At 43.7% G+C, this 26,669-nt stretch overlaps 1 protein-coding gene across 1 annotated transcript in view; it reads left to right on the top strand.

Annotated features, from left to right (window-relative positions):
* The first annotated feature begins 1,156 nt into the window (after positions 1 to 1,156).
* LOC109892229 (gap junction gamma-1 protein-like) overlaps positions 1,157 to 26,669 on the top strand; it is a 39,842-nt gene continuing 14,329 nt past the window's right edge. The window contains exon 1 of the mRNA XM_031827281.1: positions 1,157 to 1,575. The gene's annotated coding sequence lies outside the window, so the exon portion shown is untranslated. The remainder of the gene's footprint in view (positions 1,576 to 26,669) is intronic.

Raw genomic sequence — 26,669 nt, 5'->3', positions numbered from 1 at the left:
GACTGCCACTGGTCACAGCGGGAACCCGGTTCCGTTGTCACTCTCCATTTCATTGCCACAAGGTTATCTCTAAAATGACTTACATTGTTCTACGGTTGGAACTTTCCGTGTCTCTTCGCGCGCTTCTCTGTGATGGAAGAAGTAGAAAACCCGGTGTCAGCGCAACAGCTCCTTTCATAAGAAACGTAAATCTTACATCAGGCATTTTTAGGGTAAGTATAGTCAATTCGATTTTGAATTGGCCATTGAGGCAAAGTCAACATTTTATGGGCTTGTGCGTTAATAGGGAATTAGATGGGGATTAGGTTAGTCTAACATTTTAACAGTTCATTTGGAGAAGAAATAGCCTACAAAATTAGGTTATCACAATATTTGCACATCTAATTCTGCAGACAGTTCAAGGTAAGGTAACTAACTTTTACACAATTTAATTTGTTCCATTGAAATGTTCCCTCCTCCTAGTTATAGCTCATATATTTAAATAGTTGTTTGCTAATGCAAAGGAATTGGCTCCTCAACGTGCGGTGATGTTTATGATGAGTTGTGTCACCTAAATCCAAATGTGTAACCTGACGGGCACGCGCACTGTCAAAGATGCGCAACATCCCACTGTTCTTTCGCATCACATCGACATCACTGCGCTTCTGACAGAAAATCGAGCTGTCACTCTCCGGTGTCCATCGTATCTTCAACCAAAACGTGTCTAGCCAGCGACTATGTCATGCCAAATGGTAAACAAACGCTCGCCTGCCATAATAGATACGAGAGGAGAAGTCACTATCGGATTGAGGTGGATTAGACCAGTTGAAGTCACTTGCACAAGACATCAACTCTCTGGTTTTCCGACGATGAAGCGACCCAAGAAGGAACAATAAGATTTGAGCGATTCATGGCTTTGTTAGAAATGTTGAATTGTGGCAACCCAATTCAGCGACTGACATGAACAAAATAATTTGTCTGAGAAGCTGATGCTACTGTTCCATATGCAAAGAAGCCTTTAGACCCGACAAGTGGCGCATGTAGCCTACTAGAGTGTTGGACTAGTAACCGAAAGGTTGCGGGATCGAATCCCCGAGCTGACAAGGTAAAAATCTGTCGTTCTGCCCCTGAGCAAGGGCGCCGAAGACGTGGATGTCGATTAAGAAAGACCCCGCACCTCTGATTCAGAGGGGTTGGGTTAAATGCGGAAGACACATTTCAGTTGGATAGGTTCAGTTGGACAACTGACTATGTATTCCACTTTCACTAGTAGGCTACCGAAATAACTAGACCGTTGACTGTTCAGGAATGCGCTCATTTGGGATTTGGAATGCATTTTACGCAGCAGAGAACTTTGCTTTAATCGACGTACTTGTATCATGAGAGAATAATAGTTATCCTAGGAACATGGACAAATAATGCACAAGCTTTGCCTGATGCGATGAGATACTCTTCAAGTTCTCTTGAGAATTGGAGCCAACCATATCAACACCGACAAAAATTTAAGTTTGGACTGTGTGTAAAGCCAGAACCGACAAAACAATTTCACGGGAACACCGCATCTATATTAAAGCATCTTCACAGACTCGCATAGCGGTAAGAATTTCTGCCCTATACAATAACGATGCTGCTCTTTATTTGCCTATTCATTGTCTGCACGAGGCTGTGTTCCGTAGTGCGTTTTGGTTAGCCTTGGGTAATCAATGCGCCTTTGCAACAATGGCAAATCGAACGCACATTTTTGCATGGTCTGTTTTTTTTCTCGTAAATTGTGATCTACATTTTGCATTGCCTGTTTCATCGTTATGTTGCCTACAGACCTACTGTACCTTAGTATCACCAGGAGGGCAACTCTCAACCGACCACACCTGCATGCACATGTGGTTGGAGAGGCGGATTAGATTGTGGCGGCTAAATTGCGCGACGTAAATCTATTTTGTGAGTGCAATCCGTTTGCCAATCTCAAATGAATAGTCTATCACCGGTTAATTGTATGGTTATTTCAAATAAGTGTATTCGGTTTGCATGTCAATACACGCTTCATTAGCATATCCTTTGTTACAGAATATTGACAGTTGTCATGTTGGATGATGATATTTTTTTTTAGTATGCATTCATTTAAATGTATGTAGCTTTTCGGAACTAGTGCTTGGTTTCTCATAGATTAATTAACGATCGTGTGCAGTGCGCTCGATTAATGGGATTAACAAACGTTCGGTAACCACAGTCAATGAGTTGGGGACAATAGGCTCTGGAGCGTTAGCTACAGTTCATAGTGTTTAGTATTTACTACTATGCACAATAAGACAATACACAAGGGAAATGTAGTTGTCAAGATATGCAGATCCTTTTGATTTGTTTTTAGGCTATTCAGAATATCTTGTGTTTTTGTCTTCATGCGAATATGGTAACATTAAACATGATGGATCTTTTACTTTTATGACATTACTATTATATAACAATTTAAATGATTATTCTTTTTTATTAAAGGAGCAAAAGAGTGAGTCGTGGACAGTGGAAGAAAGGTATACCGTGATTTTCAGAAATGTCCCTCCTCCCCATAGCCACCTTTTCCGTTTCTCTCCATTCCGTGGGTGTTGCTTTATTAGCCACCTGATTCTCTAATCCATGCAAGTATTCATTTTGACCAACTTCCCTCTTCCTGGATGTATTTAATGTATCTGTAACTGGTTCAGTCAGAGGCATTCCCATCACTTGGTATCCCTTATGCACATTAAATATACACTGAACAAAAATATAAACTCATCATGTAAAGTGTTGGTCCCTGAAATAAAATATCCCAGAAATGTTACATACAGACAAAAAGCTTATTTCTCTAAAATGTTGTTCTTGTTAATGTCGTCCAACAGTTGATGAGCATTTCTCCTTTGCCAAGATAATCCATCCACCTGACAGGTGTGGCATATCAAGAAGCTGGAAAAAACAGGTGCACCTTGTGCTGGGAACAATAAAAGGCAACTCTAAAATGTGCAGTTTTGTCACACAACACAATTCCACAGATGTACCAAGTTTTGAGGGAGCGTGCAATTGGCTTGCCGACTTCAGGAATGTCCACCAAAGCTGTTTCTAGGTAATCGAATGTTAATTTCTCTACCATAAACTGCCTCCAATGTTGTTTTATAGAATTTGGCAGTACGTCCAACCTGCCTCACAACCACGTTTATGGCGTTGTGTGGGGGTGAGAGGTTTGCTGATGACAACCTTCTGAACAGAGTGCCACAAGCTACGGACAATGAACACAGTTGCATTTTATCGATGGCAAGATCCTGAGGCCCATTGTCGTGCCATTCATCCGCCGTCATCACTTCATGTTTCAGCATGATAATGCACAGCCTTTTGTCGCAAGGATTTGTACACAATACCTGGAAGCTGAACATTTTCCAGTTCCTCCATGGCCTGCATACTCACCAGACATGTCACCCATTAATTAAGCATGTTTGGGATGCTCTGGATCGATGTGTACGACATAGCTTTCCAGTTCCCGGCAATATCCAGCTCCTTCACACAGTCATTGAAGAGTGAGACAACATTCCACCGACCACAATCAACTGCCTGATCAATTCTATGCGAAGGAGATGTGTTGCACTGCATGAGACAAATGCTAGTCACATCAGATACTGACTGGTTTAATGATCCAAGCCCCTACTTTTTTTTAAAGGTACTGTATCGGTGACCAACAGATGCATATCTGTATTCCCAGTCATGTGAAATCCATAGATTAGGGCCTAAATCATTTATTTCAATTGACTGATTTCCTTATATGAACTATAACTCAGTAAAATCTTTGAAATATTTGCATGTTACGTTTTATATTTTGATTCAGTATACATCCGGTTTCTGTGTAGTATCTAACACTGACAGACTGGGATGGACTTCAATGTGTTATACAGTGACTGCACCAAGCTGCAGACACACAATACAATGTCTGTATACAAAATGTAGATACATTTTACATAGCCCAGCACCAACAGAAAAGCTCTAGCCATGAATCCTACGTATTGGTTTGTGTTAAATACAGATGGCATGTATTTATTCCATCTCCCCTTTGGTGAAATGACCATCTTCATCTCCTCATTTGCCCTGTTTTCCCAATACCTTCTCGTCCTCCTCACTGCTTTTAGATTTACATGGTGTGTTTTGGCATTTCTCTTCATTTCCACCATGGGACTGTGGTACACACTTTTTTTAGACAGTTTATCTCTGTCCCCCTCCCCCCCAAAAACCCCCAGACCAGCCCCCTTAATCCTGAGCTCTCATTTTAGTCCCTGGAGAGTGGGTGGGAGACCCGACCACTGCAGGGAGGAGGAGGGGTCAGCAGGGAGACCAGCCTCCCTGGCCCCAGTGCTGAGAGAGGGATGAGTAGCAGATTCTGTGTGGCAGCAAAAAAAATAACACCATCTCCCACATCAGTTCTTTATCATCATGACTGATGTGCTCTTCTAATATCTCCATTCAAAACACACAAATTGCTCTCTGTTGAATCATCTGTTGGGGGAAACCACTGGGCCAGACTTATACTGTAGAGAATACAAATAATGGATAAACGAATGGAATAAATCATGGATATTAGAGTCTGCTAGGTGCTAGAAGAGAGAGATTTGTCTCCCCTTGAGTAATAGTGTAGAATGTAAAATAAATCACAGCTGTTGTAAAATAGTAGGCTAATCATGGACCTAAAAATGGTTGACGTCTGAATAATGGTGTAGGCCGACGGACTGTATCTTGCAAAAGATGTCCTGAAAATGCAGTGTGCTCTTTCAGAAAAGGATTTGACATTCTCCTTCTTTGAATAGTGAATGTCATTGTAGAGGGTTCCTCACTCTCCATCCAATTTTCTAGCTGCATGGGACAAGAGCTGAAATGCCTAGGCATTATGTGTACATCGAGTTTAGCAGACGTAAACACACCTCAGATTTAACCCTGGTCGCACAGCGCACAGACAGAGAAGACTGAGGCTTTGTGTCTGAAATGCAAATGCTTTAGATTTCCTCCATTTTCCTCTTGGCTAGTGCTTTAGACTTAACAAAAACGGAGAATAATCTTAAAGTAGAATGAAGGGACCTGTTTTATCGAATAGTGTAAATGGTTGTTGTAAATTGGGTTTGTTGTGTGTTACTGACAGTTTTGGTCTGGTATGAAGTTATGGCAAAATTAGAAGAGCATATGTTCTTTTGGGAGGGGGGGGCTGTATGTCTCTGGGTTTTAATGTGGTTTATGTTGTGGAACAGTACTGGTATGCTGATTGGGCTGGTCTTGTAGAACAAGTTCTTGGATCTTGGCTATGAGTTGTGGATTGAGCTGGTGTTGTAGAATATCTTGGATCTTGGCTATGGGTTGTGGATTGAGCTGGTTTTGTAGAACATCTTGGATCTTGGCTATGGTTTGTGGATTGAGCTGGTTTTGTAGAACATCTTGGATCTTGGCTATGGGTTGTGGATTGAGCTGGTCTTGTAGAACATCTTGGATCTTGGCTATGGGTTGTGGATTGAGCTGGTTTTGTAGAACATCTTGGCTATGGTTTGTGGATTGAGCTGGTTTTGTAGAACATCTTGGATCTTGGCTATGGGTTGTGGATTGAGCTGGTTTTGTAGAACATCTTGGCTATGGTTTGTGGATTGAGCTGGTTTTGTAGAACATCTTGGATCTTGGCTATGGGTTGTGGATTGAGCTGGTTTTGTAGAACATCTTGGCTATGGTTTGTGGATTGAGCTGGTTTTGTAGAACATCTTGGCTCTTGGCTATGGGTTGTGGATTGAGCTGGTCTTGTAGAACATCTTGGATCTTGGCTATGGGTTGTGGATTGAGCTGGTTTTGTAGAACATCTTGGATCTTGGCTATGGGTTGTGGATTGAGCTGGTCTTGTAGAACATCTTGGATCTTGGCTATGGGTTGTGTTTTGAGCTGGTTTTGTGAATCTGTTTGCTCTGGATTATGAATTTGGCTAGTCTCTTAGAACCGTTTCAATTTCACTAAGATATTGGGACAATTCATTGAACACTTGACGTTTTGTGACACAAAGCATTCCTCTATCCACTGACGGAAGGTCATGCTGTACGTGAGTTAAGAAAGCGAGCAGAGGATTTTTAAACGTGTGTGGGGAGATGGGTGTGTTAAATGAAAGTTGCTTTCTTGAGAAAGGTCGACTACGTCGAAGACTTTGACCTTGCTGTTTTTGTTTAATTGCTCTTAACTAAAAATGCATTTCTCCCCCCCCCTTCTAATTAATGTGTAAGATTAATGAGTGCACACTGCAACTACACACGTTCTTTGTCCTTGCTTCTTCTTAACACTGACACAGAAACGTGGTGGGGCGTCTGTAGTCCAAAACACGCGATTAGCATCACTTTGTTTGGCAATCGAACACAAAAAAGGTCCAACTGAAATTTGACTTCTGCTTCATCCCAACCCTTCCAAACATTCCAACAATACTACACAGTGAGCAGTGGGGAAGGACCGTGTCCTTGTCTTTGACGTCAGTCTGAGGAGAATGTCCCCTGCGGTCACCCTCCCTTAAAACACAAATGTCTGTAGTTGACATTCCACGTGCAACGATGAGTCTTTCATTTTTGTTAAGCAAGAGAAATTGGTCATTTTCCTAACGAAGAGAATCCATATCGTCATGATTCACGATACACCCATACTTATCAGGGTCATTTTTCTGGGGAAAAAGTCAACTGTGTCATTTTGTTCATTTTCTTACACCCCTCAGATATTGAAGACTTGTAGACAGGCTTATAGAGAGCCATGAATGTTCATCAGACCAGACATCAGAAACTTTATGTCAGTGTTATAAAGGTCTGTAATGCAAAGGAAAATGTCTGTGTGTGCATGCGGGCGTGTGTGTGTGTGTGTGTACAGACTGTGATGTCTGGTTTACCGTGTGTGTGCTCCTAAGGAGAGGTGAGCTGCAAAATGCATACAGCCATGAGACTCCTTCCCACTGGGAAAGTCACTGCTGAGCACGGGGATCCGCTCAGACACATGTGCCTCGTGTAACACACACACATCGTCTCTCTCTCTCTCTCTCTCTCTCTCTCACACACAGACACACACACACACAGTCTCAGACACACACAGATTCACACACTGCTCTTACACACAGAGACGTTTACGCTCTGACATACATATTCACACAGATTTCTCAGACTCATGAGTCAGGGCTCCATGATGCATTTACGTACAAGCGTGGAGGAGACGGCACGGCCCGCAATGCGTGGCGACGGGTCTCATGCCTACTGCCCGCAAGTCACTAAAGGGGTGGAGCCGCATAGCTGAAAGCTGGCTGTACTACACGCAGTAGGAAGGAATGTACTTTAACCACAGATGGCGGTCGTTCACTCAATTCAACTGAGATCTATGTGTGGGTGTATGCATATGGACGTTTGCGTGTGAGGTGCAGCTGTTGCTAGGGTGAAATATAGTCAGGACGGAGAATGCACAGTTGCACTGTTTAAACATAATCGCATAGCCAGTGCCGCATGAATCATATTATATTGAGATACTGTATCTTGGCTCCTTAAACCAAAGCCTTTCTTCGCCTGCCTGAGTTCTAAGCTCTGTGGCTAATAAGCAGCTCTAGACTAACACACACACACACACACAGTATGATACTAAGGTGAAACACGCTGTGAAACACTGTGACAAATTATCAGCAGGTTGTCTCCTCTGCGGTGGAACACACAGAGAAAGCCCTTTCACACACACACACACACACACAAGAAATATCAGCACACTCGCAAGGGTCATCTGCAGGGTGCAGAGACTGAGGTGGTCGTCTATAAGAATCCAGTAGGGGATCTGTGTCACAGTGCTGTGCACGGCGAAGGAGGCACGATTTGTCCAGCAGCGATTTGTCCACTGCTCATGCCCCATTGGCTTAGCTGGGCCAGACGTGGCTACATGGGCTCTGTCTCTCTCTGTCCTCGTCAGCAGGAGAGGAGAGCTGAGCACAACAGCCAATCTCAGGGGCCACCGCAGCAGAGACAACCTGTTACTCCCCGGCAGCCAGCCACAGCTACACAGAGAAGGAAGGAAAGGCACAGAGAGAGGGAGACATTTGATTTGCTTCTTTGCTGACACAAGTGTTTTAGCTTATAATATTCATTCATGTCAAATCTATGTCAAATCTGACATAATGATCTTTTAACGAATAGATGTGAATAAGCAGCTGAAAACATACAGTACACTGTATATGTTTAGTCTGAAACCAAGGGCCTTGCAACTCTGAGTTGTCCAAGAGAATCCTTTCGGTCAATTGAGCATCTTTAAGGGTCTGCAGTACACATGACCAAAATGGTAGAGAGAGAGAGACAAGCTGGTATAGGGTTATTTTTAGCCACTGCTACATGTGCAGTAAGGGTTATTTTTCCGAGACATCCCACTGTCTTTGGTCACGTAGCTGTCCATCCCAACTCCATATGGTGGATAGGCAGACAGATGGATAGATCTCCTAGATGATATAGACATTGTCTCCAATGGGCTGAAATATTCAAGAGGGATTTCTCCATTTATACTGCGATCAGATCCCAGACGAATCACCAAACTGACGTCCTCCACAACTCTCCTCCCTGAAATAGGCTACTATTACTATGCTGATATGCCATAAGCTTTGTAAGCATGCATATTTTCCTGGTCTGACTCGCTGTGGTGTGGTGTGTCAGTTAGAAAATGACTCTGTTATACTCGAAAGATATGGGTATGGTTGTAGAGAATCGAAGGACCGTGAATGTAAGAAGAAACCTTAGGTGCTAGCTTAAGGCCCGGAAGCAACCGCTACCAGCCTAAAGAACAAGGATGAGGCGGATGTCCAGGTTAAGGGGAGTTTAATGGAAGGAGATGTCCACATTCATATACACATCACACACATCTGACCACTCTTGGTTCAGATAATTGAGAATCCCATCCAGTGAGAACGGACATTAATTGTGTCTGAGAATGATTGTGGTTCTGAAAAGAAAGGATAAATAAATGTAGGCTGTAGCACTGATATGACATGCATAACATGAAAGTACAAGCTAGTGTACAACACTGTAAAAAGGCCTAGCATAAATTAACTAGTAAACGGGCTCCATAAGCTCGAGGTCCTGTATATAAACTAATATATAGGAAATACAGCAATGTAGAAATGTCTACAGAATATAGCCCAGATTATAAACCGGGTGGTTTAAGCCCTGAGTGCTGATTGGCTGAAATCTGTGGTATATCAGACTGTGTACCACAGGTATGACACAGAATTACTATTTACCGGTCTAATTATGTTGGTAACCTGTTTATAATAACAAAAAGGTTGTGGTATATGGCCAATACACCATGGCTAACGGCTGTATCCAGGTACTCTGTGTGGCGCCGTGCAAAATAATAGCCATTAGCCATGGTATATTGGACATATACCACACCCTCTTTGGCCTTATTGCTTAATTATAGCATGAGCAATATACAAAAAGAATATAGCCTGGCATCATGCATGAGAAATGCTAACAAAGGGCTAATCGCTAATAAGCATGCTAAATCCTAATGCATTCTGAATACTAATGCTAGCACACGCTAACGGGAGCGCAAGCTAACTAACAAGCTCAACACAATACAATTATTTACAACAGATGCTACTTGGCTCCAAACCCACAAGACATAAAGATCTCTATGTTAAGCTGCACGCACAATAAAACATCCAAACTGCAAAGGTATGTGACCTCATGCAGGAGGACGAGTAGCGTGACCTTGACCAATAAGAACTAAAATAAGTTTAGTACTTTCTGAATGACTGAAAAACACCAGTAGAGTGTGCTAGAACAGCTGACTGAAGCTGGCTGTTTTGACACAACTCTTCTGTCTACTTCTGTTCTTTCGCTCAACTTGTCTGGTTTAGTCACTCTTCTGCATAAGTCCCTTTCTCTCCTCTTCAAACTCTAGGGAGTCAGCACCAACTACTTATGGAAGGCTACTCCATGATCTGAGTTGAGGCAGAGAGAGAAGGGGAGGTCAATTTGAAGGGTCTTAGCTATGGGTTACATTTAAGGCTGTCACAGTAACATTGCCCTAATCTAGGCATCTCTTTATCACTCATTGACCTATTTTCTTCAAATCAGCTGTGAATCAGTTGTCAGGCCCCTGTCAGATAATGACCTTTCATCTAAACAGATGATGGAACAAACAAACAGACACAGCCATCAGCTACGCACAGAAGCAGGTCGAAAAAGTATGTGAACCCTTAGGAATTACCTGGATTTCTGCATAAATTGGTCATCAAATTTGATATGATCTTCATCTTCATCCATGTCCCTGGATTTCGACTGCTCTCTGGACATTCATACCCGGATCTCACAGCTAGCTAGCTGCTATCCGTGTGACTATCGGCCTTCGTCGATTCCGGAGCAAACATCAATTATTCCGGAGCTAGCCAGCTCCGTCAATCACTCCTGGGTTCCATCAATCACTCCTGGGCTGCAGTCACCTATCCGGACCCGTTTTACTGCCTACGCGGAGCCCCACCGGGCCTTCACAACTGGACTGCCGACGTTATCTACCCGAAGGAGTTATCCGGCTGGCTCCTCCGTCGCGACGTTACCTGAACGACAATCTGCGGCCTGCTAACCGTTAGCTGTCTTACCGGCTGCTATCTGAATAGACAATCGGACAATTTATTTATTTTTATTATTATTATTATGTTTTCTTCTTGGGCCTCTATAACTATATCTATTGTTTTTATTTTTGTTGTTGTTGTGTGATTTGGATTAATCCCCTCTACCACACGGAACCCCACTAATCTACTGACGGAACGCAAGAGGTGGCTAACAACAGACCTCCATCCTATGCTAGCTTGCTACCGATGCCCTGGCTAGCTGTCTAAATCACCAACCCACCTCTCCACTCACTGGCCCCTTTTGATCACTCGACTAAGCATGCCTCTCCTTAATGTCAATATGTCTTGTCCATTGCTGTTCTGGTTAGTGTTTATTGGCTTATTTCACTGTAGAGCCTCTAGTCCTGCTCACTATACCTTATCCAACCTATTAGTTCCACCACCCACACATGCAATGACATCTCCTGGTTTCAATTATGTTTCTAGAGACAATATCTCTCTCTTCATCACTCAATACCTAGGTTTACCTCCACTGTATTCACATCCTACCATACATTTGTCTGTACATTATACCTTGATGCTATTTTATCGCCCCCAGAAACCTCCTTTTACTCTATGTTCCAGACGTTCTAGACGACCAATTCTCATAGCTTTTAGCCGTACCCTTATTCTACTCCTCCTATGTTCCTCTGGCGATGTAGAGGTGAATCCAGGCCCTGCAGTGCCTAGCTCCACTCCTATTCCCCAGGCGCTCTCTTTTGACGACTTCTGTAACCGTAATAGCCTTGGTTTCATGCATGTTAACATTAGAAGCCTCCTCCCTAAGTTTGTTCTATTCACTGCTTTAGCACACTCTGCCAACCCGGATGTTCTAGCTGTGTCTGAATCCTGGCTTAGGAAGACCACCAAAAATTCAGAAATTTTAATTCCAAACTACAACATTTTCAGACAAGATAGAACTGCCAAAGGGGGCGGTGTTGCAATCTACTGCAAAGATAGCCTGCAGAGTTCTGTCCTACTATCCAGGTCTGTACCCAAACAATTTGAACTTCTACTTTTAAAAATCCACCTCTCTAAAAACAAGTCTCTCACCGTTGCCGCCTGCTATAGACCACCCTCTGCCCCCAGCTGTGCTCTGGACACCATATGTGAACTGATTGCCCCCCATCTATCTTCAGAGTTCGTGCTGCTAGGCGACCTAAACTGGAACATGCTTAACACCCCAGCCATCCTACAATCTAAACTTGATGCCCTCAATCTCACACAAATTATCAATGAACCTACCAGGTACCTCCCCAAAGCCTTAAACACGGGCACCCTCATAGATATCATCCTAACCAACTTCCCCTCTAAATACACCTCTGCTGTCTTCAACCAAGATCTCAGCGATCACTGCCTCATTGCCTGCATCCGTAATGGGTCAGCGGTCAAACGACCTCCACTCATCACTGTAAAACGCTCCCTGAAACACTTCTGCGAGCAGGCCTTTCTAATCGACCTGGCCGGGGTATCCTGGAAGGATATTGATCTCATCCCGTCAGTAGAGGATGCCTGGTTATTTATTTTTTTAATGCCTTCCTAACCATCTTAAATAAACATGCCCCATTCAAGAAATTTAGAACCAGGAACAGATATAGCCCTTGGTTCTCCCCAGACCTGACTGCCCTTAACCAACACAAAAACATCCTATGGCGTTCTGCATTAGCATCGAACAGCCCCCGTGATATGCAGCTGTTCAGGGAAGCTAGAAACCATTATACACAGGCAGTTAGAAAAGCCAAGGCTAGCTTTTTCAAGCAGAAATTTGCTTCCTGCAACACTAACTCAAAAAAGTTCTGGGACACTGTAAAGTCCATGGAGAATAAGAACACCTCCTCCCAGCTGCCCACTGCACTGAAGATAGGAAACACTGTCACCACTGATAAATCCACCATAATTGAGAATTTCAATAAGCATTTTTCTACGGCTGGCCATGCTTTCCACCTGGCTACTCCTACCCCGGACAACAGCACTGCACCCCCAACAGCAACTCGCCCAAGCCTTCCCCATTTCTCCTTCTCCCAAATCCATTCAGCTGATGTTCTGAAAGAGCTGCAAAATCTGGACCCCTACAAATCAGCCGGGCTAGACAATCTGGACCCTTTCTTTCTAAAATTATCTGCCGAAATTGTTGCCACCCCTATTACTAGCCTGTTCAACCTCTCTTTCGTGTCGTCTGAGATTCCCAAAGATTGGAAAGCAGCTGCGGTCATCCCCCTCTTCAAAGGGGGGGACACTCTTGACCCAAACTGCTACAGACCTATATCTATCCTACCGTGCCTTTCTAAGGTCTTCGAAAGCCAAGTCAACAAACAGATTACCGACCATTCCGAATCTCACCATACCTTCTCTGCTATGCAATCTGGTTTCAGAGCTGGTCATGGGTGCACCTCAGCCACGCTCAAGGTCCTAAACGATATCTTAACCGCCATCGATAAGAAACATTACTGTGCAGCCGTATTCATTGATCTGGCCAAGGCTTTCGACTCTGTCAATCACCACATCCTCATCGGCAGACTCGAGAGCCTTGGTTTCTCAAATGATTGCCTCGCCTGGTTCACCAACTACTTCTCTGATAGAGTTCAGTGTGTCAAATCGGAGGGTCTGCTGTCCGGACCTCTGGCAGTCTCTATGGGGGTGCCACAGGGTTAAATTCTTGGACCGACTCTCTTCTCTGTATACATCAATGAGGTCGCTCTTGCTGCTGGTGAGTCCCTGATCCACCTCTACGCAGACGACACCATTCTGTATACTTCCGGCCCTTCTTTGGACACTGTGTTAACAACCCTCCAGGCAAGCTTCAATGCCATACAACTCTCCTTCCGTGGCCTCCAATTGCTCTTAAATACAAGTAAAACTAAATGCATGCTCTTCAACCGATCGCTACCTGCACCTACCCGCCTGTCCAACATCACTACTCTGGACGGCTCTGACTTAGAATACGTGGACAACTACAAATACTTAGGTGTCTGGTTAGACTGTAAAGTCTCCTTCCAGACCCATATCAAACATCTCCAATCCAAAGTTAAATCTAGAATTGGCTTCCTATTTCGCAACAAAGCATCCTTCACTCATGCTGCCAAACATACCCTTGTAAAAATGACCATCCTACCAATCCTCGACTTTGGCGATGTCATTTACAAAATAGCCTCCAATACCCTACTCAACAAATTGGATGCAGTCTATCACAGTGCAATCCGTTTTATCACCAAAGCCCCATATACTACCCACCATTGCAACCTGTACGCTCTCGTTGGCTGGCCCTCGCTTCATACTCGTCGCCAAACCCACTGGCTCCATGTCATCTACAAGACCCTGCTAGGTAAAGTCCCCCCTTATCTCAGCTCGCTGATCACCATAGCATCTCCCACTTGTAGCACACGCTCCAGCAGGTATATCTCTCTAGTCACCCCCAAAACCAATTCTTTCTTTGGCCGCCTCTCCTTCCAGTTCTCTGCTGCCAATGACTGGAACGAACTACAAAAATCTCTGAAACTGGAAACACTTATCTCCCTCACTAGCTTTAAGCACCAACTGTCAGAGCAGCTCACAGATTACTGCACCTGTACATAGCCCACCTATAATTTAGCCCAAACAACTACCTCTTTCCCAACTGTATTTAATTTTTATTTATTTATTTATTTTGCTCCTTTGCACCCCATTATTTTTATTTCTACTTTGCACATTCTTCCATTGCAAAACTACCATTCCAGTGTTTTACTTGCTATATTGTATTTACTTTGCCATCATGGCCTTTTTTGCCTTTACCTCCCTTCTCACCACATTTGCTCACATTGTATATAGACTTGTTTATACTGTATTATTGACTGTATGTTTGTTTTACTCCATGTGTAACTCTGTGTCGTTGTATCTGTCGAACTGCTTTGCTTTATCTTGGCCAGGTCGCAATTGTAAATGAGAACTTGTTCTCAACTTGCCTGCCTGGTTAAATAAAGGTGAAATAAAAACAAATAAAATAAATAGGTCCTGGATGTCAGGAAGCTTGGCCCCAGTGTTGTACCGGGCTGTACACACTACCCTCTGTAGCGCCTTATGGTCAGATGCCAAGCAGTTACCATACTAGGCGGCGGTTATGCAACCGGTCAGGATGCTCTCAGTGGTGCAGCTGTAGAACTTTTTGAGGATCTGGGGACCCATGCCAAATCTTGTGTGTGTGTGTGTGTGTGTGTGTGTGTGTCTAGCCACTGAAGTAAGTTCAACAGTAAGTTCAACTTTATTTTCACAATATGTCTCACTAACCTCTCAAAATTTGACTGTATGTTTGTTTTACTCCATGTGTAACTCTGTGTCGTTGTATCTGTCGAACTGCTTTGCTTTATCTTGGCCAGGTCGCAATTGTAAATGAGAACTTGTTCTCAACTTGCCTACCTGGTTAAATAAAGGTAAAATAAAAAAAATTAAAATCTAAGTCACAACAATAGACAAACAAAGTGCGCTTAAACTAATAACACACAAATTATTTTATTTTTCTTGTCTATATTGAATATATAATTTAAACATTCACAGTGTAGGTTGGAAAAAGTATGTAAACCCCTAGTCTAATGACTTCTCCAAAAGCTAATTGAAGTCAGCTAACCTGGAGTCCAATCAATGAGATGAGATTGGAGATATTGGTTAGAGCTGCCCTGCCCTATACAAAAACACTCACAAAATGTGAGTTTGCTATTCACAAGAAGCATTGCCTGATGTGAACCATGCCTCGAACAAAAAGGATCTCAGAAAACCTATAGATGAAGAATTGTTGACTTGCATAAAGCTGGAAAGGGGTACAAAAGTATCTCTAAAAGCCTTGATGTTCATCAGACCACGGTAAGACAATTTGGCAATAAATGGAGGAAGTTCAGCACTGTCGCTATTCTCCCTAGGAGTGGCCGTCCTGCAAAAATGACTGCAAGAGAACAGTGTAGAATGCTCAACGAGGTTAAAAATAATCTGAGAGTGTCAGCTAAAGACCTACATAAATCTCTGGAACATGCTAACATCTCTGTTGATGAGTCATCGATACGTAAAACACTAAACAAGAACGGTGTTCATGGGAGGACACCACGGAAGAAGCCACTGCTGTCCAAAAAATATATTGCTGCACTTCTGAAGTTCACAAAAGAACACCTGGATGTTCCACAGCTCTACTGACAAGATATTCTGTCAACAGATGAAACTACGGTTGAGTTGTTTAAAAGGAACACACAACACTATGTGGAGAAAAAAAGGCACAGCATACCAACATCAAAACCTCATCCCAACTGTAAAGTATGGTGGAGGAAGCATCATGGTTTGGAGCTGCTTTGCTGCCTCAGGGCCTGGACAGCTTGCTATCATGGGCAGGAAAATGAATTCCCAAGTTTAACAAGACATTTTGCAGGAGAATGTTATGCTATCTGTTCGCCAATTGAAGCTCAACAGAAGTTGGATAATGCATCAGGACAACGACCCAAAACACAGAAGTAAATCAACAACAGAATGGCTTTAACAGAAAATACGCCTTCTGGAATAGCCCAGTCAGAGTCCTGACCTCAACCTGATTGAGATGCTGTGGCATGACCTCAAGAGAACAGTTCACACCAGACATCCCAAGAATATTGCTGAACTGAAACAGTTTTGTAAAGAGGAATGGTCCAAAATTCCTGACTGTTGTGCAGGTCTGATCCGCAACTACCGAAAATGTTTGGTTGAGGTTATTGCTGCCAAATAAGGGTCAACCAGTTGTTAAATCCAAGGGTTCACATACTTTTTCAACACTGTACTGTGAATGTTTACACAGTGTGTTCAATAAAGACATGAAAACGTATAATTGTTTGTGTGTTATTAGTTTAAGCAGACTGTGCTTGTCTATTGTGACTTAGATGAAGATCAGATCAAATATTTTGACCAATTTATGCAGAAGCCCAGGTCATTCCAAAGGGTTCACATACTTTTTCTTGCCACTGTACATGTGCAGTAAGGGTTATTTTTCCGAGACATCCCACTGTCTTTGGTCACGTAGCTGTCCATCCCAACTCCATATGGTGGATAGGCAGACAGATGGATAGATCTCCTAGATGATATAGACATTGTCTCCAATGGGCTGAAATATTCAAGAGGGATTTCTCCATTTATACTGTGATCAGATCCAAAAGGAGATCACCAAACTGACGTCCTCCACAACTCTCCTCCCTGAAATAGGCTACTATTACTATGCTGATATGCCATAAGCTTTGTAAGCATGCATATTTTCCTGGTCTGACTCGCTGTGGTGGGGAGGGTCAGTTGGAAAATGACTCAAACACTGTCAGTCTACTCTTCTGTTCTCTCAACTTTTGGGCTTTAGTCACCCTTCTGCATTAATCCCTATCTTTCCTCTTCAAACTCTAGGGAGTCAGCACCAACTACATATGGAAGGCTACTCTGAAGGCCCTTCCTGATTGATACTGTCGCCATGATCTGAGTTGAGGCAGAGAGAGAAGGGGAGGTCAGTCTTAGCTATGGGTTGCGTTTAAGGCGGTCACAGTAGAAACAATAGTTTCACATTGCCCTAGTCTAGGCCTCTCTTTATCACTCATTGACCTATTCTCTTCAAGCTGCCAGTCAGGCCCCTTCAACATAATAACCTTCAATAACAGATCATGGAACAAATCAAATCAATGTTTGTTGGTCGCGTACGCAGATTTGCAGATGTTATCGCAGGTGCAGCGAAATGCTTGTGTTTCTAGCAACGACAGTACAGCAATACCTAGCAATACAAAACAATACACACATAATCCAAAGTAAAAAGAAAGAAATTAAGAAACGCCAGAATGAATCCAATGAAGAACCCAAATAGCACTGCAACAGTAATATGAAATCTGTATGTATCTACACCAGAGGAATTTACACAAGATCTTATAAGAATGATATGTACAATACATTAGTAGATATATTAGAGTGAGCTATGTCAAGAATCCAGTATATAAATAAATATGCGGTGTGTATAAGCAGTGTAACTAAAATGCAATGTACAGTAGTAGAAATATTAGAATGGGCTATGTGAAGAATACAGTATATAAATACACAGTTCAAAACTCCATAGCAAAATAGATAGATTTGCAGGAACGTAGCTTCCGGACCTGAGTATAAATAATGTATATGTATGTGATTGGTGTGTATAGACAGGATGAATAGAAAAGCTGTGTACTGCAGTAGTTCTATAGGATGAGCCTTGACTAGAATACAGTATATACATATGAAGTGGGTAAAACAATATGTAAACATTATTAAAGTGACCAGTGTTCAATCAATCTATGTACGTACATATGGCAGCAGTCACTAAGATGCAGGGTAGAGTACCGGGTGGTAGCCGGCTAGTGACGATGACTGAGGTTCAGGACAGGGTACTGGGAGGAGGCTGGCTAGTGGTGACTATTTAACAGTCTGATAGCCTAGAGATAGAAGTTGTTTATCAGTCTCTCAGTCCCAGCTTTGATGCATCTGTACTGTCGCCACCTTCTAGATGGTAGTGGGATGAACAGGCACAGCCTCTCGGCCTGCCATCAGCTACGCACAGAGGCAGGTTGACAACAACATGAAACGATTGGGCAAGAATTTAAAACAACAACAAACTAATGTGGCACGCTCGTCATTTTCCAACTGCCTTGTTACATCACCGCCATGAGCTAGCTCTCTCAGGACGGTCCGGTCCAGTCCTCTCCCCCCACAGTCTCTTTCCCTCTTTTCCCCCCCGAGTCATGTTTAAACAAAGTAATACAAGTGTGTTTCCATGGCCACGAGGCCTGGCGATTATTTGGTGGTGTGATAGATAGGGAAAAGGCCTAAAGGGCTACGCACCCTAATAATGGGTGTTAGCATCAAAGCAAACTTTGAGATTTAATGTTTTTTTTTAAAGAAAAGATGAGCTTGACAGAAGAGCTCAAGGGCTAACTTGAAATTGGCTGGTTTCCACCGTCACATAGGAAGGGCAGGGATTCGGGGAAGGGAGAGAGATGAGAGGGAAAAGAGCCTCTCACATAAACAGCCTTAACTCAAGAGTGTTTACAGTACGACCAAGGAAGGGCGGATGGGGAATGTGTTCTATCTGAAGGTGATAAAGTATATGTTTTGGTGTGGGGCATGGGGGAGAGAGTGAGTAGGGGTCCTTGGCTGGAGCAGTGGAGTTATGTCTGGATCTCATCTCGTCTTCTGTCTACTGAACTTGGCAGCAGAGGACTCCTGGAGCAGCCGGTCCTCTCAACTACACTCTCCACCCCAAGCCATCCAGTTATTGACCCAGTGAGGGACCTATACTGGAAAACTGGCCCGTTTATGTGTGCGGAGTCACTGGTAGCCCTGGCAAGACTTAGGCTACACACATGAATACTATCTGGAGTCAGAGAGACACATAGTGAGCCAGGACTGTGCTTCATCAGTCCAAGTCTGTAATCCTTCAGCGCGTCTCTGTTATCATTACTGGAAAGGAGCACACTTCTCCTTCAAACACTGGTTTCTGTGGAGAATGACAACAATGAGATTACATGAAAACTGAGACTGACATGGCCAATGAACAAGCCTTTATTCGTCTGCTTGCCTGAACAATAAGCATCAGCGTGTGGTCTTGGATGTGAGACAGCACAATGTACAACAGTAGGTCCTACAATTGTGTAGTCATGGTATACGCTTATGCTTTAGCCTACAACGTTTTTAGGTGAATAAGGGATTTTTTTGGGGTGAATTCACTTTTGTTAACATTTTTGGGAGAGATCTGATGTGCCCCCCATATTCATTCCATAGTGACTCTACCCTTCCTCCCTTACTCTTCCACTCTGTACTCCATTCCTCTCTCCTCCCTGGTGCACACACAGTCTTTTGTGGAAGGTAAAGTGATTGCTTAGTTCAACATAATCCTCTCCATCTGTTGAATTTGGCTTCTATTAGTTTCAATTGAATAAGTTGGTGTTGGAATCTTGCTCTAGGGCCTTAGGGGTCTCACTTAAATAAATCCAGGGGAAAGTCCTATCCTTTTCCATTTTTTAATCCTTTACTTAGCTATGGGATGTCACTATCAATTACCTTTAACTATGAGCTGCGTTTTCCTCTTTTCTGAAACAGGGAACCACATCAGAAACAGATACACTATAGCTTATAGGGCATCTCTACTGAATGTCTCTCAAATGCAATGATGTTGTTTGATAAACCTTGACCATGTTGGCCTAGGCTATTGAATAGCCTAGGCTATTGATGATTGAGTTGGAGACATGCGTGGCCACACAGTCATGGGTGAACAGGGAGTACAGGAAGGGCCTGAGCACGCACCCCTGTGGGGCTCCCTTGTTGAGGATCAGCGTGGTTGAGGTGTTGTTGCCTACCTTCACCACCTGGGGTCAGCCTGTCAGGAAGTCCAGGACCCAGTTGCACAGGGAGGGGTTCAGACCCTGAGCCCTGAGCTTAGTGATGAGCTTGGAGGGCACTATGTTGTTGTCAATGAAGTCAACAGAGGTACAGACCACTGTATCTTAAAGTTAACTCACCCTTCTGTATGTAAGATGTCTATTTTGACTCTGCCAGAGGGGGTAGCCAACATTGATTCATTCATTATTCAATGCTAATTAATTTCTGTAATAACTCATGCGTGTTTTGAAAGGATTTAGTCATTTTCACACCCCAAATTAAATGTTCACAGCTCATGACAATAGCTTAAGTGCCAATTTGGCGCTAGTGAAAATATAATAAGTTCAGCTAATGACATGTTATAAAGTGAAATGTCAGGTGCTCCTCCATCCTATTGTTAATAATATTACACTCATTTCACTCACTAATCAATTTCTAATTTGTGTTGTTACGTTTTTACCATGCCGATGATTGGCTTTCATTTCAAAGGACATGAAACAGCCCATACAGATTAGCCCTCCGCTGGTATCTGGAGCAGAGATGGTGAATATGTTCAGATCCCAGGTCAGTTGGGAGTGTTCAGCTCTGTGACAGAGCAACAGGGGGTGAGCACATTTGGCAGGTCTCAGGTCTGCTTTGGCCTCAGGCGATGTACCAACTACTAACACAATAGAACTGGGCTTCTGGCAGCTTGAAATCATATCCGAATGCTCTTTATGGCCTCTCTCCTGACTCTCATGACCAATTTCTCCTATTCTCTTCCTTCCCATCCCATTGTCTCTCAGGTTAATCTGGGTTTGCTCTGCTCTGACAGCGGTTTGCGGTTTGTCCAGTCTTAAATCACCATTCTAATCATCTTTAGTCTATACCAAACACTGCTGTAATGGACTCACTGGAAATCAATCTCATCAATAAGGGAATCTTCCCCCTGTGTGTGTGTGTGTGTGTGTGTGTGTGTGTGTGTGTGTGTGTGTGTGTGTGTGTGTGTGTGTGTATCGACCCTGGTTCAGTCTCTGATTCCTGCCCTGTTTAATCTCCAGGGGCCTTTCCTGCACAGCTTGTTAGCAGCACATCTCACATCAGAGGCGTGTCTGCCTTAAAAATAAATTACCCCCCCCCCCCCCCCCCCCCCGCCCTGAATTCAAGAGTCAGCTACAGAATAATGAATATGTGTTGGTCTGTATTTGGCAACATTTGATTCACCTAATTACTGAACACAGAGGGTAAGAGTAGAATGACATACTGCACATGCAAAAGGAATAGACATACACACTGATGCTGTGTGTTTGATGTGGAAGGAGGGAGTCTATATCCTCAGGGTCTTTGGTGGATGATGAGGAGTTCTGGTGAGGAAAGAGGGGGATGGGAGAGAAGAGAGGAGGCCTCGGTAGAGGGGGATTAGGAAGGGGGGGCTACACTACAGACATGGTGTGGTGGACGGGGGCTGGGTAGCGAGGGGTGTTGGGGGATGGGGAGTTGGGGGAGGGGGAGAACCTTGTTAGAGAGCTGATGATTTCCCCTCTCAGAGTCCACACACACAGCTCCATTTTGTGCCCTGGATGAAAGGCTGTGAATGAGTTGGTAGGGCAGAATTGTGTCTACTGGGTCCATGGTGCCATGGGCTCACAGACAGACACAGCTTTCTATTCATACACACTCTACTGGCTTAAGACTGTGGGCTCCATGCGTGCTAGGCTGTCTTTGTGTGGGGGAGTTGGTGTGTGTGTGTGTTTCGTGTTGCCATGTGTGAGAATCGCTCAGCTTTCAGGTTTTTCTTTGCTAATGTATGTAGGTATGCATAGGGCATCATTTCACTATCTGTGGTTAGCATGGCTTAAAAGATAGTCGGCATGGAGAAGGAGGGATGGGGGGATAAGATAATACCACTAGGGAGGAAGGAGAGAAGGGGTGGATGGTTCTCTCTATCTTTTTCTCTCTCTCTCTCTCTCTCTCTCTCTCTCTCTCCAAACCCAATCATCAAGACTCTGTCTTTCACCCCTCAGGCCCTTGTGGAGATTTCTGCACGCTTTGATGAGTGCGATAAGCTCACAGTGCCTCTTCCCAAAACGATGCAGCGACTCTCGTAGTGTGACCCTTATTTTACAACAATGCCCCCCCCCCCCCCCCCAACAGAGTCTGTTTTCTGTCACAGTGTATACATAGAGTTGTAATAGGAATACATTCCCATTCACATACTGCTGTGTAAGTCAAATGCAACACCCAGTACAGTTTAATGGTGTCCACAGAGACACCATCATATTTCTGCTTTTTAAATCTGTCAGTGTTTCTTTCAGATGACAGAATGTCTCTCACAGTACTAGAGACCCAGTGTGCAAGCTGCTGCAGCTGCTACACCCCCCACTCCACACACACACACACACACACACACACACACACACACACACACACACACACACACACACACACACACACACACACACACACACACACACACACACACACACACACACACACACACACACACACGCACAGGCACACACACACACACACATACATATACACTCACACACCCTCATGAACATACATACAGGCACACACCCACACGCCACCGCTGCCCCTCCCCATTTGTCTGATGTTTCGCTTTGCTTTAATAACAGGACTGATGCCATTTAAATCTCTCGCTTCAGTGGAACTCAGTGGAAATCCAGAGGCATAAGTGGGTGACTGAGTTTCTCCTTTTTCACCAAAATATGATAAGGCAATGAATTCAAGTCACTGTGTGAGCGCAGCTATGACAAGCTGTAAATAAACCTTATATTATTAATACTAATAACACTACTGCTAATAATAGTAATGACATATCTTATGAGCTGTGTCCTGACTTGGTTTGAAGGAAACCTTGCCACCCCCACTGCCCTCTCTTCCCCTGCCTTCCTCCTAAGGGGTGTCAGCCACAGTACCAAGTGCCTAGGCTGTGCCCCCAATTCACCCCAATTCCCCCCTCCCTAACCAGCAGCCAGGCTGTGCACCTCACCCAGCCCCCTTACCCAGCGCTCAGGATGTGTCCCCAATTCACCCCAATTCCCCCCTCCCTAACCAGCAGCCAGGCTGTGCACCTCATCCACCCCCCCTTACCCAGTGCCCAGGATGTGTCCCCAATTCACCCCAATTCCCCCCTCCCTAACCAGCAGCCAGGCTGTGCACCTCATCCACCCCCCCTTACCCAGCGCCCAGGCTGTGCCCCCAACTCCCTGGACATTATGCATCCCAACACAGCCAGATGGTAGTCCATCTCTATAACTAAAACACATCCTCATTTAGGAAACAGATTTGACGTTAATGAGTCTACAGGATGTTATTTCATAAATAACAGCCTCTCCTCCTACATCTATGTTTTTCTCTACAAAACAACCCTCGTTCAATGGAAGGTATTTTAAGTAGTGCTTATTAATCAAGTCACCACAAATACTTTGCAAGGTATATTTAAATTTAGACTAAACAAAACCAGGAAACTGCTGAGTGATGTATTAAATCTTATTTGAATGGTAATGGTGGTTTGGACCTGAGAAGTGAGTGAGTGAGTGTGTGAGTGTGTGTGTATTGCACACTGTCTCTTACCTCTCTACCCTAGAGAGTAACCACTGCACCAGTGGAGGCTGGTGACTTGAGACCCACAGTATAAGCGCGGATTGCACAGACGACAAAAGTGTCTTTCAAAAATTGCCAAATCAATTATTTTAACCTAAAACATTTAATAAAGACATTGATAGTAAAATGGAAAATGGAAATGAGAAGGCTACTTACATGCTGTTGGGAAGGGACCGCAGCAGTAATTAAACTAGTTGACGTGTTCAGAGGCTTTCAGTGCAGGACAAGGGTTGAGGTGTTCAGAGGGTTCAGTGCAGGACAGGCTCATCATGGATGGATGGTGTTGGAGAAGAACTCTTCCACTGAGGGCAGGACAAGATTTGACTGGGAAGACAACAAACAATAACACTACACAGTTAGACAAAAGAGTTAAGAATGAGTTAGTCCAAGCACGGATTAAAATCACATTGATGTGAAATAATGGGATTTAGTGATTGACTCTACATACAGTAATGAGAGAAAATTGAAAGGGAACATTCAATTTGCCAGATGAGACATTGTTTCAGTTCATATCAGGAGAGAGTTGACACTGGTGGTGGAGTGTTCATCCCCTCTTAGTCAGGGAACAGGAGGGGACTTGGCTGTAAATACAAATAGCATCGCCATCCTAGGTTTGGGCAACAAGTTTGGGCAACCATGGAGTTAAACTCAGAATTGATATTCAAACACAGACTGCACATCTCGCCCACTTGACACATCAAAGTAGCCCAATAAACGTTCCTGAATAAATCCCCGATCATCCACATACCTGATGATAACTAACAACTGCGCGCGACACCTGATGTCTGGGGTTTCATCCATTTGCCATGCGTCAACCTCTCTTTTAATCTCATTTTTAATGGATGATGCAATAAAAGTGATCAAATCATTCTGAATTGATTTCTACATCCCAGAGAAGACAGTAGAAACGTCCATATGCTCAGCAAGTAAAGCATCGTAACATGCAATTACCTTTTCAAGTTGTACTAGTTGCCCTTGTTAGCGGAACTTTCCTTCTCATCATGCCCCTTTGCTTCATAACGTGTCCAAAAAGCCCAAAAATGGAGTATCCCTTTTTTTTCTTGTTTTTTGTTGCGCAGTTTGAATACGCAGACCTTCGTCCATTACATGATCAATGGGTCTTTTTCTCAGAAGCTTGAATCTGATGTGTGCAATGAAAGGGGTTCTTCAACAACAATTCCACTATGTTGTTCCACTACAACGTTAGTGTTAACTAGCCATTCTGGCGAGAAAAAAACTCCACTCGTCTAGTATCTAGCTACTTACTTGCTACTAAAGTTAGCAGGGCACTAATGGCACTAACTTGACACCAAAATAAAGTTATAAAACCAAGAAAACAACATATAATCTACCCCCTCTGTCTCCTGTAGTTTGAAGAAACTAATTTGAATGGAATAATATTTTTTTAAACGCTCCTTTCACTATTCACTATTTCAATCTATCCAACAATGTCACCAACTCACCAAGCTTCTAAATCACACATGCGTAGTACTAGGTTCATTTGATTGGATAGACAACATGTCAGTTCATACTGCAAAAGCTTTGATTGGTTGGAGGATGTCCTCCGGAAGTGGTCATACTTACCATTTAGGTCTATGGAAAGAGGTGAGCAGCACGAGCCTCCTAGGTTTTGTAATGAAGTCAATGTAGTCAGAGAAGGATGGAAAATAGCTGTCCTCCAGCTACACCCTAGTGCTACTGTAAACCTTCATTGCAAAACAGTGGGTTTTATTCAGGTATTTGGTGATGTAAATATAGTTAGTGTATAGTTTTATCAAAAAATTATCACTTTTGTAATGTTATATTATTTGTAGTTTTATTCACTGAGCAGGATGGTCCTCCCCTTCCTCATCTGAGGAACCTCCACAGCACCACACACACACACACACACACACACACACACACACACACACACACACACACACACACACACACACACACACACACACACACACACACACACACACACACACACTATTCATGCCTCAAGACACAACAAGAAACACTCCCTCCCCTCCTGGCTCACAAACACATTAAAACATTTTTCAGCCTGAAGTGGACTCCCTCCATCCACACCATTTTCCCTGTAATTAGTTACAGCTGGGAGGACCTTTATCTCTGTATTATAACCCATACATACTGTACGCAGCTAACTCACAGATACTAAACATGCACTACAGTACCTGGCTTTCTGGTATACCTTTCATGATCCCACCTCCCCACCCCCACACAGACACACAAACACACAACTCTGGGCCAATTGTGCACTGCCCTATGGGACTCCCAATCCCAGCCAGATGTGATTCAGCCTGGATTCAAACCAGGGACTGTAGTGACGCCTCTTGCACTGAGAAGCAGAGCCTTAGACCGCTGCGCATTAATAGGGTTTCAGACAGGGGACAAATATACGTATACAATAACTCTCTAAACTGTACGCAATCAAGTGCATTCGCTTGTACACTCAAATTAACTCTAAGATCCCCTTCCCCCATCCTCCCCTCCTCCTTCCCCCATCCTCTCCTCCATCTCTTCCTCCCTTCCACCTTCCCCCATCCTCTCCTCCATCTCTCCCTCCCCTCCTCCTGTCCTGCCTGCTAATGAGATATCTTTCTAGGAGCTCACAAGTGAGTCGGAGCTCGGGGGTGCGGAGGTGTGTGCCTGTGCACTTTCCTGTGTGTGTGTGTGTGTGTGTGTGTGTGTGTGTGTGTGTGTGTGTGTGTGTGTGTGTGTGTGTGTGTGTGTGTGTGTGTGTGTGTGTGTGTGTGTGTGTGTGTGTGTGTGTGTGTGTGTGTGTGTGTGTGTGTGCTTACAGTGCAGGCTGATAGTGCTCCTAGCCTCACTTCATCCCCAGGTCGACTCATTTCCTTCACACTAATTACAGACAAGAATCTCAGGAAAGCTTTTGGTGTTTAAAGGCTTCCATGAAATTACAGTTTTATGGTATGGTTAAAGTCTGCATCTAATAAAGTAATTAGATGTATAAGATATACACTTAGAACTGCATACTTGAGTATAGGTATTTAAAGGTAATGGTTTTCTGTACCATTATATTGGTGTGCCTTTATTTAATAGATAATACATTTAT

This window comes from Oncorhynchus kisutch, linkage group LG6 (assembly GCF_002021735.2).
Source record: "Oncorhynchus kisutch isolate 150728-3 linkage group LG6, Okis_V2, whole genome shotgun sequence".
Taxonomy (NCBI): domain Eukaryota; kingdom Metazoa; phylum Chordata; class Actinopteri; order Salmoniformes; family Salmonidae; genus Oncorhynchus; species Oncorhynchus kisutch.
This window is presented reverse-complemented; position numbering and strand designations above follow the sequence as displayed.